Below are 14,850 nucleotides of genomic sequence, written 5' to 3' on the forward strand. Positions count from 1 at the left end.
ATCTGTTTAGGCAGATTCAGGAGCTCCCTGCACAAATTACAATGTTGTATAAATCTGTGATTATTGGGGGGTTCAGCTGTCAAAATAATGTGTATAGAAGCCTTTAAACAGTTAAATTAGTAGAGGCTCTAAGGTTAACAGCATACTGGTGACGCAACCAGCACAACAAATCACACTGGTGGTCAGCAAACCCTCATGGTGCCTCTCCACCATCACCCCACCCTGAGTACACAGAGCAGAAGTAGGAGAGCTGAGCTGATCTCTGAAGATATTCCTCCCAGAGCCACCGTGCAGCCTTTGCTACTTTAGATAAGGCAGAATAACTGTCTCTTTGAAGGTAACTGATTTCACTTCATTTTATGTTGCTTAGCAATGCTTTGTGTTCAAATCATACTACTCAGTGCTGCGTTGTTCCCTGATGAAAGAAGGCTTTGCTTTAAACGGGTTTTTCCATAAAAATGTTTTTTGTTTTTTTTACAAAGTGCCTGTAGCCTGACTCCTTTAGGGTGCCTTCACTTGTGGCAGAAAATTCTTTCCGCAGCAAGAAAAATTCCACCATGTTATCCTTTGGCAAACCAATTCTGCAGTGGAAAACACTGAAAATCAGTGTGGATTTTGTTGCAGATTTTCCTGCAGCATTTTCCACTGCAGAATCGGTGTGCCATGTGTGAAGGCTCCTTTATATTTATCCACCTCCTGCTGTTCTGGTGCAGCACACTCTCCCTGTGGCATAGTGACATGCCACATCTCCAGTCAATGACTGGCTTCAGTTGTGCTTTTCTGCGAAGGGGACAGGACGACTGCACTGTATTAAGGAGAGGATGAATGCGGCCATTTATTGTGAGATTTTGAACAACAACCTCCGTCCCTCAGTCAGAGCATTGAAGATGGGACATGGCTGGGTCTTCCAACATGACAACGTCCCAAAGCACACAGCCAGGATAACCAAGGAGTGGCTCCGTAAGACGCACATCAAGGTTCTGGAGTGGCCTAGCCAGTCTCCAGACCTAAATCCAATCGAACATCTTTGGAGGGAGCTGAAACTCTGTGTTGCTCAGCGACAGCCCCGAAAACTGACAGATCTAGAGGAGATCTGTGTGGAGGAGTGGGCCAAAATCCCTGTTGCAGTGTCAAGAACTACAGGAAATGTTTGACCTCTGTAATTGCAAACAAAGGCTTCTGTACCAAATATTAACACTGATTTTGTCAGGTGTTAATACTTATGTTCAGCATTGCAAGACAAATACATTCTTTAGAAATCATACAATGTGATTTCCTTTATTTTTTATTTTTTATTCTGTATCTCAGATGGGAATGCACCTACAATGTGAATATTTCAGACGCCTCAATGATTTCGAAGTGGGAGAACTTGCAAAATCGCAGGGTGTTCAAATACTTCTGTTCCTCACTGTATTTTGAGTTTTAAGACTACCGTATTTTTCGCCCCATAAGACGCACTCCCCCCCCCCCCCCCCCCCAAAAGCGGGAGGAAAATGTCACTGTGTCTTATAGGGGGAGAATACTAATTAGTGCTTTCATAATGGAAGCGCTCATTTGTACCGGAAGACCTGGGCTCTGTACTCACCGCTTCCTGGTCCTCTGCCTTTGGCTGTGCTGTGACTGCACACAGCATTAGAGCGCTCTGTGACCTCACGCTGTGGGCATCCAGTCACAGCACCGTGCAAGGCAGGAAGAGAGAGAGCGGGATCATTGGTATACTGGGAGCGCGTGGCGTCCGAAGCAGGAGAGGTAAGTTGATTTTTTCAAATTTTATTTGCTATGAGGCATGGGGGCTGATCTGAGGCATGGGGGGCTGATCGGAGGTATAGGGCTCACGTCTGGGGGTCTCATCTAAGGTCGGAATGGGGGGGGTCTTATTTATATTGGGGCTCTTATCTGAGGCCTGATTGGGTGTCGTTCACATTGGAGTCTGAGCTGAGGCTTGATTGTGGGTCTTATCTGAGGTCTTGTTGGGGTCTTATTAACATTGGGGTCTGATCTGAGGTCTGATTTAGAGTCTTATTAACATTTGGGTTCTAATTGGTGGTCTGATGAAAAAAAAAATATTCTCATTGTCCACCTCTAAAACCTAGGTGCGTCTTACATATAGGGAGAAAAATACGGTAATTCAGAAGTTTTTAAACGTTTGTGACTTTTATGCACAGACCCATTGAAATGAATGGGTGAGGATTCACTTCACGCATTGCACCCCTGCGGAAAACTCAGTCTTGTGAAAGAGGCCCATAGCAACCAACCACAGCTCACCTTTCATTTCTTAAAGTGTTCTGAATAAATGAAAGGTAAGCTCTGATTGGTTGCTATTGACAACTAAGACTGTTTACCTGCTAGACAGTTTTGATAAATGAGGCCAAGTGTATATTGTGTGTGGATTTTCCACTCCAGTTTTCGTGTGGAAAATCCACAGCGTAATACCGTATAGCTCAAGCTAAGTAGATGAGATTTTTAGCTCAGAATTGATTTGTTTTGCGGATTTTGACATTTGCAGTATGTCGGCAGTTTGTGCACATTTTCAATGTAGATTTCACCCTTTACAAACAATGAGATGTGGGGCAAATCTGCATCAAAATCCACAACAAACGGCATCTGATGGGGGTTGGCGCGATCACCGCTCCCATTCATTGCGCCCGCTACATACAAAGGAATGCGATTCGTGACAAAGTACTACGTGACAAATTGAATTTCAAATCAAGTCAATTTTTTTTTTTAACTTCGCCCATCAGTAATCTCCATCCCTGGAGGAAGGAGTGGCCAGGAAAACCTTTTAGCTACTGTTGTAAAAACAATAAAACTATCATGTTTTCTGCAATTCCATTGTTAGTGTCTTTCAAGAAGGAACACTCTTTCACATAATGGCAGTGAGATAGTTTTGAATCTGATTCCAAGTTCTAGTAATGCTTTAACTTCTATGGTACTACTAGTGTATCAGCTGAAAACTGCTCCTGAATCACAGGTTGGGGAACGCTGCTTATTTTACACACTTAGCTGCTGTATTCCACAGTCAGACAATAGCATCAAGCTGTCCCCAATGGGGCTCACAATCTAAGGGCTCATGCACACAAACTTATTTTCTTTCCGTGTCCATTATGTTGTTTTTTTTTGCAGACCGTATGCGGAACTATTCATTTCAATGGGTCCGCAAAATAAACGGAAGGTACTCCGCGTGCATTCTGTTTCCGTATTTCTGTTCCGCAAAAAAAAAGAACATGTCCTATTAATGTCCGCATTACGGACAAGGATAGGACTGTTCTATTAGGGGCCAGCTTTTCCGTTCCGCGAAATACGGCACACGGACGTCAAAATACATACGGTTGTGTGCATGAGCCCTAAGTTCCGTATCAATTTGTCTTTAGACTGTGGGAGGAAATCGGAGTGCCCAGAGGAAACCCACGCAAACACGGGTAGAACATAAAAACTCCATGCAGATGTTGTCCTTGGTCAGATTCGAATCTAGGACCCCAGCGCTGCAAGGTAGCAGTGCTAATCACTGAGCAACCGTGCTGCCCATACATATCTGCACATTTTTTTTATAATAATGCAAAGTTTCCCAGCCAATAGCTTGAGATAGGGGTGGAGACTAGTACTTTAACTGACTGAGTAACATTCTTTCAGAAGGCTTTAGTTCCTACACTGCCTGTGAAAGAAACAAAAAGCAAGCAGCCTTTCTAGTGTCTGGAAGAGAGAGTCTGGTCTTTAAAGGTATCTTCTTTCTTTCTATTTTTACAATATAATCTTAATGTCCTAAAAATGTGCACATAATGATGATAGTGTATGATAACACTTCTGTGCAATTAGCTGTATCTGCTTGTTTACTTTATTGTGCAGGAATCTTGAACTTAGTACCCTCAGTGTAATGTTACCGTACCTTCTCGTGTAAGCACTTTTTCAGCTTATATAGCACAAAATCACTTTAGTTTTACATTGACTATAGTGAATGACTATAATCTGTTGCACAGATGGAAATAAATAACAGCCCAATGATGTTTGAATGTATTTATAAATCCAAAAATGCTATTAGTTTTGTTAGGCTACTTTCACACGAGCGTTCGGGTGTCCGCTCCGTTTGAAGGGGCTCACGAGCGGCCCCGAACGCATCCGTCTGGCCCTAATGCATTCTCAGTGGAGGCGGATCCACTGAGAATGCATCCGCCTGCCAGCGCTCAGCCTCCGCTCCGCTCAGTGAGCGGACACCTGAACGCTGCTTGCAGCGTTCGGGTGTCCGCCTGGCCGTGCGGAGGCGAGCGGATCCGTCCAGACTTATAATGGAAGTCAATAGGGACGGATCCGCTTGAAGATGACACCATATGGCTCAATCTTCAAGGGGATCCGTTCCCTATTGACTTTCAATGTAAAGTCTGAACGGATCCGCTCAGGCTACTTTCTGACTTAGAAAATTTTCTAAGTAATAATGCAGACAGATCCGTTCTGAACGGATGCAAACGTCTGCATTATCGGAGCGGATCCGTCTGATGAAACATCAGACCGATCCGCTCCGAACGCTCGTGTGAAAGTAGCCTTAGATTGGCTCTAGTTTTTGAGATACTGGTTGTTCTTCATTGTATTCAAAGAAATTTTACCCAAAGACTCATACCTGCTGACATATCATGTAGAGGCGGGCAGATTTTGGATGGCAATCCTGCAGTCCTGCCAAGCTCTACCTCTGCACAATTTGCCAGGGGCAAGAGTTGGGAGGTATGTACATGTACATAACCGCACACAGCTGTAAAAGTATATCGTATTCATGTAAGCTTAAAGTGTAACTCCCATAAAAAAAAGTTTTGCTAAAGTGTAGGGCAAGTGATAGGTAGCATTTTTGTAATATACTTTATTTAGCCAAAACGTTTAATTTTAGTAGTAGACTGGGGCTGAAATGGCCCTTAGTAGCGCTCTCAGAAATGAGCCTTGCTAAGGGCCATCCGTCTTCTAATTGTAAAGGGGAGACGGGCTGTGGGGGCGCTGTGCTTCTGCCTCCCGTGCTCCCCCGGTGGCCACAGGCATCTTAGGAGTTAAAATAATATGTATATTCACCATTTCTATGAAATCTAATGCTCCAGTACACTTACTAACCTGCCTTCCCTGCGATAATCACTCATGAAGCAGCCGCCGGAAGTAAGCGCTCACTGCACACAGTGCTTCAACTTCCGGCGGCTGCTTCTTGAGTGATTATCGCAGGGAAGGCAGTGTTATACTGTATATTGAATGGCATGGTGTATGGATTATAATGTATATTGTATAGCATTGTGCAGGGATTATAATGTATATTGTGCTCGGATCGTCTATCAGAAGGTACCTAACCTGACTCACCCTAGCTACAATATGAATGATTGTAAGATGGTGTGGGTGGGTGGGTGAAACATCGCCGAGCCGACGTCAGCCTGAGGACGCAGGTGAGGCTAAATAGGGTCGTCAATCAGCCTCCCCTCCCACAAATCCAGCAAATGAATTTGCTTAACACTTGTGCTCGGATCGTCTATCAGAAAGTACCTAAAGGGGCCAAAAATAAACAGACAATAGATTCAGAAAGAATATTTATATAAACATGTCGTTACAACACCAAGGTCTGAAAAGCGAGAGACATTTCATGATGAGGGTCTGGAATGTACCGTAGCAAGATGATTTCCATCTACACAATCTCTGAATAATATGAATCGGGACATTGTTTCTGGAGGCAGCTGACGCTGTCTCAATTCTAAAGAAGTGGCCCGTGATAGACATAGGATTGACCCTCATATTAACTAACAGTAGCCGGATATATTTCATGGATGTCTGAGTACTCAGGGGTGCAGCATTAAAGGCTAACAGCGGCAAGTCCACTGAAGCCGCCCTGACGTACTCCAACCATTCACAAAGCACCACTACCGGACACCAACTGTTCCCGGTGGGAAAATACTTCACCTCCACCAGTTCCCCAGGCTGAGCTGTTTTCGACGAACTTAACCTCTTGGGGACATATGACGTACCGGTACGGCATGATGTCCTGGTACTTAAGGACACATAATGTACCGGTACAACATGTGTAGTTCCGATCACCACCACGTGGCCAGCGGTGATCAGAACTGGGTGCCTGCTAAAATCAATCAGCAGGCACCCTGGGACGGGGCGGTCAGACCTGCGGTTTGCGGCTGTTACAGGTGGTTGCGGCGGGCGGTCGACGGTGCCATGCGGCCGTAATGGGGACCCGATGGCATGGAAGGCAGCGCGATGCCTTCCTTAGGCATCGGCGCTGCCTTCCGGCATGGGTGTAGGAACCCCAAAAAATATGGGGGGGGACAGAATTTTTGCTCGCCGGGTATATTCTCATTCAGTAAACTGCGAGTTGTTTATATCGTAAAATTTTAAGTGTGTGTGTGTGTGTGTGTGTGAACCCCCCCCCCCCCCCCACACACACACTTACAGTTCTGAAGACTCAGGGGTGCTGGCTGGCTTGCCTGAGGTGCTGGCTGGCTTGCCTGAGGTGCTGGCTGGCTTGGCCGGGCAGAAGGAGAGTGGGAGACTGTGAGGCCTTTTTATCCAAGCTGCTCCTGATTAGTGCTCTGGGCAGCTGGGCTCCGGGCTGGAAGTGGGCACAATAAGAAAAAAATATTTTTCATTACACCTCAGGTCAGACCACCAATCAGACCCCCAATGTTAATCAGACCTCAGCTAACAGCCCCAATAAGATCCCCAATGTTAATAAGACCTCAGATCACACCTCAGCTCAGACCCCAATATGAATGACCCCCAATCAGACCTCAGATAAGAGCCCCAGTGCCTCTCATCAGCCCCCCAGTGCCTCTCATCAGCCAGTAATAACAGCCCCCCAATCATGTGCCAGTAATAACAGCCCCCCAATCATGTGCCAGTAATAACAGCCCCCCCAATCATGTGCCAGTAATACCAGACCCCCCAATCATGTGCCAGTAATACCAGACCCCCCAATCATGTGCCAGTAATACCAGACCCCCCCAATCATGTGCCTGAGGACAGCGATATAAACAGAAACAGATCACCATGGAGATGAGCGCTTCGCTTCCACAATGGAAGCGCTCATCTCAGTGCCTGCCGCCGCACACTGCCTGCCGCCGCCGCACACTGCCTGCCCCGCCGCACACAGACACTGCCGCTGGCCTGGCTGGAGCCTGGGGGGGATTTAACCAAACCTGTCCCCCCCGCATTATTTCCTGGGGGGGCTCCTTCCCCCCTGTCCCCCCCGCTTCCTACGCCCATGCCTTCCGGTGAAGAGCCTGTGAGATCCAGCCCCATGGATCTCACAGGCAGGAAGCTGTATGAGTAATACACACTGTATTACTCATACAGCCAATGCATTCCAATACAGAAGTATTGTAATGCATTGTAAAGGGGATCAGACCCCCAAAAGTTGAAGTCCCAAAGTGGAACAAAAAATAAAGTGAAAAAAAATTTGAAAAAATAAAGTATTCCCCCAAAAAATAAAAAAGTTTCAAGTAAAAAAACAACAACTTAATTTCCCCCAAGTGAAGTAAAAAAAAAATTGGCAAAAAATAGGAAAACAAAAAAAAGTTGACATATTAGGTATCGCCGCATCCGTATCGACTGGCTATATAAACATATCACATGACCTAACCCTTCAGATGAACACCGTAACAAAATAAAAAATAAAAACTGTGCTAAATGAAAAAAAAAATGGTCATCACTAAAAGTACAACAGCAAGCGATCAAAAAGGCGTATGCCCACCAAAATAGTACCAATCTAACCGTCACCTCATCCCGCAAAAAATGAGCCCCTAAGACAATCGCCCAAAAAAAAAACTATGGCTCAGAATATGGAGACACTAAAACATCATTTTATATTTATTTTTTTTAAAGGCTGTAATTGTGTAAAACTTAAGTAAATTTAAAAAAAGTATACATATTGGGTATCGCCGCGTCCGTAATAACATGCTCTATAAAAATATCACATGACCTAACCCCTCAGGTGAACACCGTAAAAAAAAAATTGTCACCTTACATCACAAAAAGTGTAATAGCAAGCAATAAAAAAAGTCATATGCACCCCAAAATAGTGCCAATCAAACCATCATCTCATCCTGCAAAAAATGAGACCCTGCCTAAGATAATCGCCCAAAAACTGAAAAAACTATGGCTCTCAGAATATGGAGACACTAAAACATGATTTTTTTTGTGTATAACTTACATAAATAAAAAAAAAGTATACATATTAGGTATTGCAGCGTCCGCAATAACCTGCTCTATAAAAATATCACATGACCTAACCCCTCAGGTGAATACCGTAAAAAATAAAATAAAAAACGGTGTAAAAAAAGCAATTTTTTGTCACCTTACATCACAAAAAGTGTAATAGCAAGCGATTAAAAAGGCATACGCACCCCAAAATAGTGCCAATCAAACTGTCATCTCATCCCCCAAAAAATGAGCCCCTACACAAGACAGTCGCCCAAAAAATAAATAAAACTATGGCTTTCAGAATGTGGAGACACTAAAGAATCATAAAAAAAAATGCTTTGTTATGTAAAACTGAAACAAACAACCAAAAAAAGTTGTCATATTTGATATTTTCGCGTCCGTGACAACATGTTCTATAAAAATACCACATGATCTAACCTGTCAGATGAATGTTGTAAATAACAAAAAATAAAAACTGTGCCAAAACAGCTATTTCTTGTTACCTTGCCTCACAAAAAGTGTAATATTGAACAACCAAAAATCATATGTACCCTAAAATAGTACCAAAAAAACTGCCAGCCTATCCCGTAGTTTCTAAAATGGGGTCACTTTTTTGGAGTTTCTACTCTAGGGGTGCATTAGGGGGGCTTCAAATGGGACATGGTGTCAAAAAACCAGTCCAGCAAAATCTGCCTTCCAAAAACCGTATGGCATTCCTTTCCTTCTGCGCAATGCAGTGTGCTCGTACAGTAGTTTACGACCACATATGGGGTGTTTCTGTAAACCACAGAATCAGAGCCATAAATATTGAGTTTTGTTTGGCTGTTAACCCTTGCTTTGTAACGGGAAAAAAATTATTAAAATTGAAAATCTGCCATAAAAGTGAAATTTTGACATTTTATCTCTATTTTCCATTAATTTTTGTGGAACGCCTAAAGGGTTAACAAAGTTTGTAAAATCAGTTTTGAATACCTTGAGGGGTGTTGTTTTTAGAATGGGGTCATTTTTGGGTGGTTTCTATTATGTAAGCTTCACAAAGTGACTTCAGACCTGAACTGGTCCTTAAAAAGTGGGTTTATGAAAATTTCTGAAAAATTTCAAGATTTGCTTTTAAACTTCTAAGCCTTGTAACATCACCAAACAATAAAATGTCATTCCCAAAATGATCCAAACATGAAGTAGACATATGGGGAATGTAAAGTAATAACTATTTTTTGTAGGTATTGCTATGTAGTATGGATGTAGAGAAATTGAAACTTGGAAATTTGCTAATTTTTCCAAATTTTTGGTAAATTTGGTATTTTTTTATAAATAAAAATGAATTTTTGACTCCATTTTACCAGTGTCATGAAGTACAATATGTGACGAAAAAAGTGTCTCAGAATGGCCTGGATGAGTCAAAGCGTTTTAAAGTTATCACCACATAAAGTGACACTGGTCAGATTTGCAAAAAATGGTCTGGTCCTTAAGGTGAAATATGGCCGTGTCCTTAGGGGGTTAAAGGGACACTGACAGGCCCGATAAACATATTTAGTTATTCCTATGCAGTCATAGGTCTATTAAAGTGGATTACAATCACATAAGAGTACCCCCTGTCCGCATTTTAAACCATGTAAAAACAACTTTATAATCATCTGTCAATCACCTTCCTTTATGCCCAAGGGGCGGTTTTTCACATCTCTTTAAGCCCAAGGGGCGTTTTTCACTCCTACCTTTGTGCCCAGCCGCGCCTCAACTGTCGCTTCCTAGCACCGCCCAGCTCATTATTATTCACTGGCTGGGCGGCTTTTACAGTCCCCGATCCTCCCGAGCTGACGCAGGCGCAGCAGGAGACACTGGCATTAAATAAGGGACGCAAACGCACTGCGAGTGAGGGTGCCGGGCAAGTTATCCGGCGCACGCGCAGAAGGTAAAAGTGAGTTCAATGCAGCAGGAGACCTTGTGTGTGAGTAGGAAATACACGTGGCACACGCCGGGGCTCTAAGACCCACGAAGAGGCGGCAGAATAGTTCTGTGTCGACGACTGACCAGTCAACGACATTTTGGCTGCCTTGGCCAAAAAACGAACGGTGGTAGCCATAGAATGCCATAGAATTGATGACTGCATGCAGCTGAGTCAAGGAAGTCTGTATCTTGCCCATGGACACTACGTCCTGACCAGGACCTGCTGACTGAAGAGAGTAGACGGTAAAGTTCCGCTTTCCTACCAGTTGCTGGGAAATGAATTCCACTCTTCAGTAATTCCGCCGTCAGCTTGGGGATGGTCCAGGATCTTAACGAAGGTACAGTGGTCCGTACAGACTGCCGATCCATGCTTCCATGCAATGAAGACGTGCCCTCGATGTCCGCATTATGAGACATTGTGCAACTAAAACAAGACAAATGACAATATAACCAGCCGAAACAGCCGCCTAGTGCTGACACTTGTGAGTGACCCAGCCACCTAGTGCTTATGACCTGACAAGCTTCCGAACCATGCCTATAAATGTGATGTGACTGTTCTGTAACATTCCTATATGCTCCGCCAATTGCTAGTGAACGACGTGACCGGACTGTTGTAATCCGGTTAATGGTGGTTACCTCGTAATGTCGTGCCTATGAACATGCCTGTAGTCGTGACAGGACTTCAGCAACGTGCCTGTATTCATGACCGACTTGATAATCTCGTGCCTGTAGTTGTGACCGACTAAGTAATCTCGCTCCTGTAGTCGTGACAGACTTCGTAATCTTGTGCCTGTAGTTGTGACTGGCTTCGTAATCTCGTGCCTGTAGTCGTGACCGACTTCGTCACCTCGCGCCTGTAGTCATGACAGACTTCGTAATCTCGCGCCTGTAGTCGTGACAGGACTTAAACATCGTGCCTGTAGTCGTGACAGACTTTGCAATATTGCGCCTGTAGTCATGGTGGACACCGTAATACTGTGCCTATGGCCATGATAGATTAGAGTAACCCTGGCAAATCCCGGTGCCACCTAATGCCCCCCAATTGACCTGATCCCTACGGACCATACCTACCTGCTGACCAGCCATATGTGAGACACGGCACTAGACTGCCCGAGCCCGGCACCCATGGACCTAACCGAACTATGGACAAAAGAGGCATTATTTAATGGGCGGAGAAACAACACCAAAAAAATAATAATACATTTCCTTTATTATTATTATTTTTTTTTTTTTTTTCATGCGTCAAGTGCGTAGGGCCAGCAATACCCACCAGCTTTGACGTGACTCTAATTGCCGCTGCCTCGTCCTGGCAGACCGATTAACTCTTACTCCGTCAAGAGCCGAAAAATGTCAAGAGTCGAAGTCAGACCAACTGCCGAATTGCCCTGTGAATTGAGACAAAATCATCCAGAATGTGTATCGAGCCGTAGGACAGCGCTTATTACGCGACCGTAATTTATTTAGCAGTGCTTAACATCCACACGATTCCCCTGCCCTGTTCCTCCGTGCACCTTGTTTCTACTTATTTATTTATATATTATATATGTGTTAATTAATTAATTTATTTATATTCTTCCCTTTCCTTCCTATTTTTCTGCCCCATTGCCCCCTCTCCGCATGCGCTGCGTGATGCCATGCAGCTTGAAGCCTCAGAACCGGAGTGCTTCCCCCGAACACCAGCATCCCCCCCCAAGTGCGCATGTGCTGCACAGTCCCCAGCTGCGCGTACACTTAGAACCCGGCCCCGGAGCCCTCCCAGTGCACATGTCCCGCATCGACCGCAGGCAGTTTAGCGGAAAGCGGGGCCCTCCACCGAAGCCGGCACTGCGCCCATCCAGTACTTGACCGGGTCGGGACCAGTGAGAGTAAGTTGGGCCCCCCACCCTAATCGACACTGTGCAAGGATCGTCACAAGAACCCCCCCCTCCCTTGTCCACCCCGATCCTATCTCACCAGCCGTGGGACCCGATCTGACTGCCGCTTCCTGCGCTGCACCCTTCGTAGCCGGAAAAAAAAAACACTGCACGCTGCCGTCTGAACTCGCCCAGCGCCGACCCGGAAAGAAAATCGCCGAGCCGACGTCAGCCTGAGGAAGCAGGTGAGGCTAAATAGGGTCGTCAATCAGCCTCCCCTCCCACAAATCCAGCAAATGAATTTGCTTAACACTTGTACAGCAAATGTTTGGAGGTTACACCATGCCAAACAATATAACCCCTGTGGGATTATTATTATTATTTATTATTAAAGCGCCATTCATTCCATAGCGCTGTACATATGATAAGGGGTATACATACCGTATATACTCGAGTATAAGCCGACCCGAGTATAAGCCGAGCCCCTAATTTTACCCCAAAAAAAATGGGAAAAATTATTGACTCGAATATAAGACTAGGGTGGGAAATGCAGCTATAATGCAGAGTGTATGTGCACACACTCTACATTATATACACACACATCTGCAAGAGGGTGACTCAGATTGATGGGAGTCTGACTCTGACTCCCTGTATTTAATGCAGAGTGTGTGCATTATATACACACACACACTCTGCATTAAATACAGGGAGCCATCCACAGATCTCCCCCTTAAACAGTGCCATCCACAGATCCCCCCTAAACAGTGCCATCCACAGATCCCCCCTAAACAGTGCCATCCACAGATCCCCCCTAAACAGTGCCATCCACAGATCCCCCCTAAACAGTGCCATGATGGCACTGTTTAGGGGAGGGGGTATCTGTGGATGGCACTGTAGGGGGATCTGTGGATGGCACTGCCATCCACAGATCCCCCTACAGTGCCATCCACAGATCCCCCAACAGTGCCATCCACAGATCTCCCTACAGTGCCATCCACAGATCCCCCTACAGTGCCATCCACAGATCCCCCTACAGTGCCATCCACAGATCCCCCTACAGTGCCATCCACAGATCCCCCTACAGTGCCATCCACAGATCCCCCTACAGTGCCATCCACAGATCTCCCTACAGTGCCATCCACAGATCTCCCTACAGTGCCATCCACAGATCCCCCTACAGTGCCATCCACAGATCCCCCTACAGTGCCATCCACAGATCCCCCCTTCCCGACGCTCACAGCAGTATATTTAAACTAATCCGTAACCTTTAACTGTGGATATCTTACTTTGTCTTTGCTCCGGTAATACAGGCAGTGCGGGGAGCGGCGCTCACTCACTGACGTCACGCGCCTTCTCCCACTAGGCGGCGCAGGCGCGTGACGTCAGTGAGCGAGCGCCGCCCCCCGCACTGCCTGTATTACCGGAGCTAAGACCTAGACTCGAGTATAAGACGAGGAGGCTTTTTGAGCACAAAAATATGTGCCAAAAAACTAGTCTTATACTCGAGTATATACGGTACATAATACAGACAGTTGTATTAATCATAAACAAGACAAGTTACAAACTGGTACAGAAGGAGAGAGGGCCCTGCCCGTGAGGGCTTACAACCTACATGGTATGGGAGAAGGACACAGTAGGAGAGGGTAAAGCTGGTCATGGCGGTATAGAGGCAGCAGGGTCACTGGTTTGTAGGCTTGTCTGAAGAGGTGGGTGGGATAGATATGAGATCGGTAGCTAGATAGATATGCCTATACCTATATACAGCCTATATCTATATACAGTCTACACCTATGTACTGGAATATATAGTTGTAGGCTGTATATAGGTATAGGCTGTACATAGGTATAGGCTGTATATAAGTGCAGGGCATGCTGCTGCAGAACACAAGGGGTGATACCACTGGCAGAAACACACCATTCCACATTCCAGTGATAGACTATGACTGGGATAGGATGGTGTGTCCCTCACAGTGGCTTCACCCCTTGTGTTCTGCAGCAGCATGCCCTCCAGGTCTGTCCCCACTCCTAACATACTTATGTAGCAGGTGCAGCAGGCAGCTCTCAGTCTCAGGAGGGAGTCTAGCTTCTAAGATGGCGACAACGCCGCCTCCACATTACCTCTCCCTGTACAATGCCGCGCTTCCTCTTCATTCAGAAAAAGGAGGAGGAGGCAGCAGCAGTGGTGAGCGGAATATGTGGTAGACGGCGCCCCACTTACCTCGCACACAGGAGGAAGTTTGGTAGAACTCATCAATAGTGTGGGCAAGTGTGTGGGCATTTTGCAAGGAGGGTGAGTAGGCGCGCTGAGCGGACATAGTAAACTTGTGAGTGGGGGCCCAATAATTTCTGCGCGGCCACTCACCCGCGCAGCTTTGAGGGAATGCTGCCCAGCGGCCAGTGGCGTAACTATAGTGTTATGGGCCACAGTGCAATCTTTGGATTGGGCCCACCCCCCATTTTTACAAAGAATCGGCAGATTTTCTTACTAAGGGCTCTTTCCGTGCGGATAATCCGCTGCGTGAATGAGTTCCAAGCCCCATTCTGGACAGCAGAGACACGGAGCAGTAACATGATTGACTGTGATCTTTTTACTACAAAATCACGGTGACAACTTTATCTCACTGTGATTTTGTAGCAAAAAGATCACAGAGAGGCACAGAGCATTATCAATCATGTTAATGCTCCATGTCTCTGCTGTCCGGAACGGGGCTTGGCTCTCTTTCACGCAGCGGATTACCCGCACGGGATCTGCTCGTGTTAAAGAGCCCTAAACCCAATGCATGGCTACACTCACCCAGACCTAATAAAATCTGGTCCTACCTCATCCAAGGTGTCACTGGCGTCGGCGTGATGTCCGCTGTATCCAGAACAAGGTCCCTGTGGTGAGAAAAAAA

At 45.7% G+C, this 14,850-nt stretch overlaps 1 protein-coding gene across 3 annotated transcripts in view; it reads left to right on the forward strand.

The window, feature by feature from the left end:
• The first annotated feature begins 250 nt into the window (after positions 1-250).
• Positions 251-14,850, forward strand: part of LOC121002897 (sulfotransferase 2B1-like) — a 113,541-nt gene continuing 98,941 nt past the window's right edge. The window contains exon 1 of one of the 3 annotated variants that reach the window (XM_040434543.1): positions 251-337. The gene's annotated coding sequence lies outside the window, so the exon portion shown is untranslated. Of the gene's footprint in view, positions 338-1,725; positions 1,750-3,623; positions 3,718-14,850 lie in introns of those variants that run through there. The other 2 variants (XM_040434559.1, XM_040434551.1) reach the window with 2 other exon arrangements.

This window comes from Bufo bufo, chromosome 1, assembly GCF_905171765.1.
Source record: "Bufo bufo chromosome 1, aBufBuf1.1, whole genome shotgun sequence".
In the NCBI taxonomy this organism is placed as follows: domain Eukaryota; kingdom Metazoa; phylum Chordata; class Amphibia; order Anura; family Bufonidae; genus Bufo; species Bufo bufo.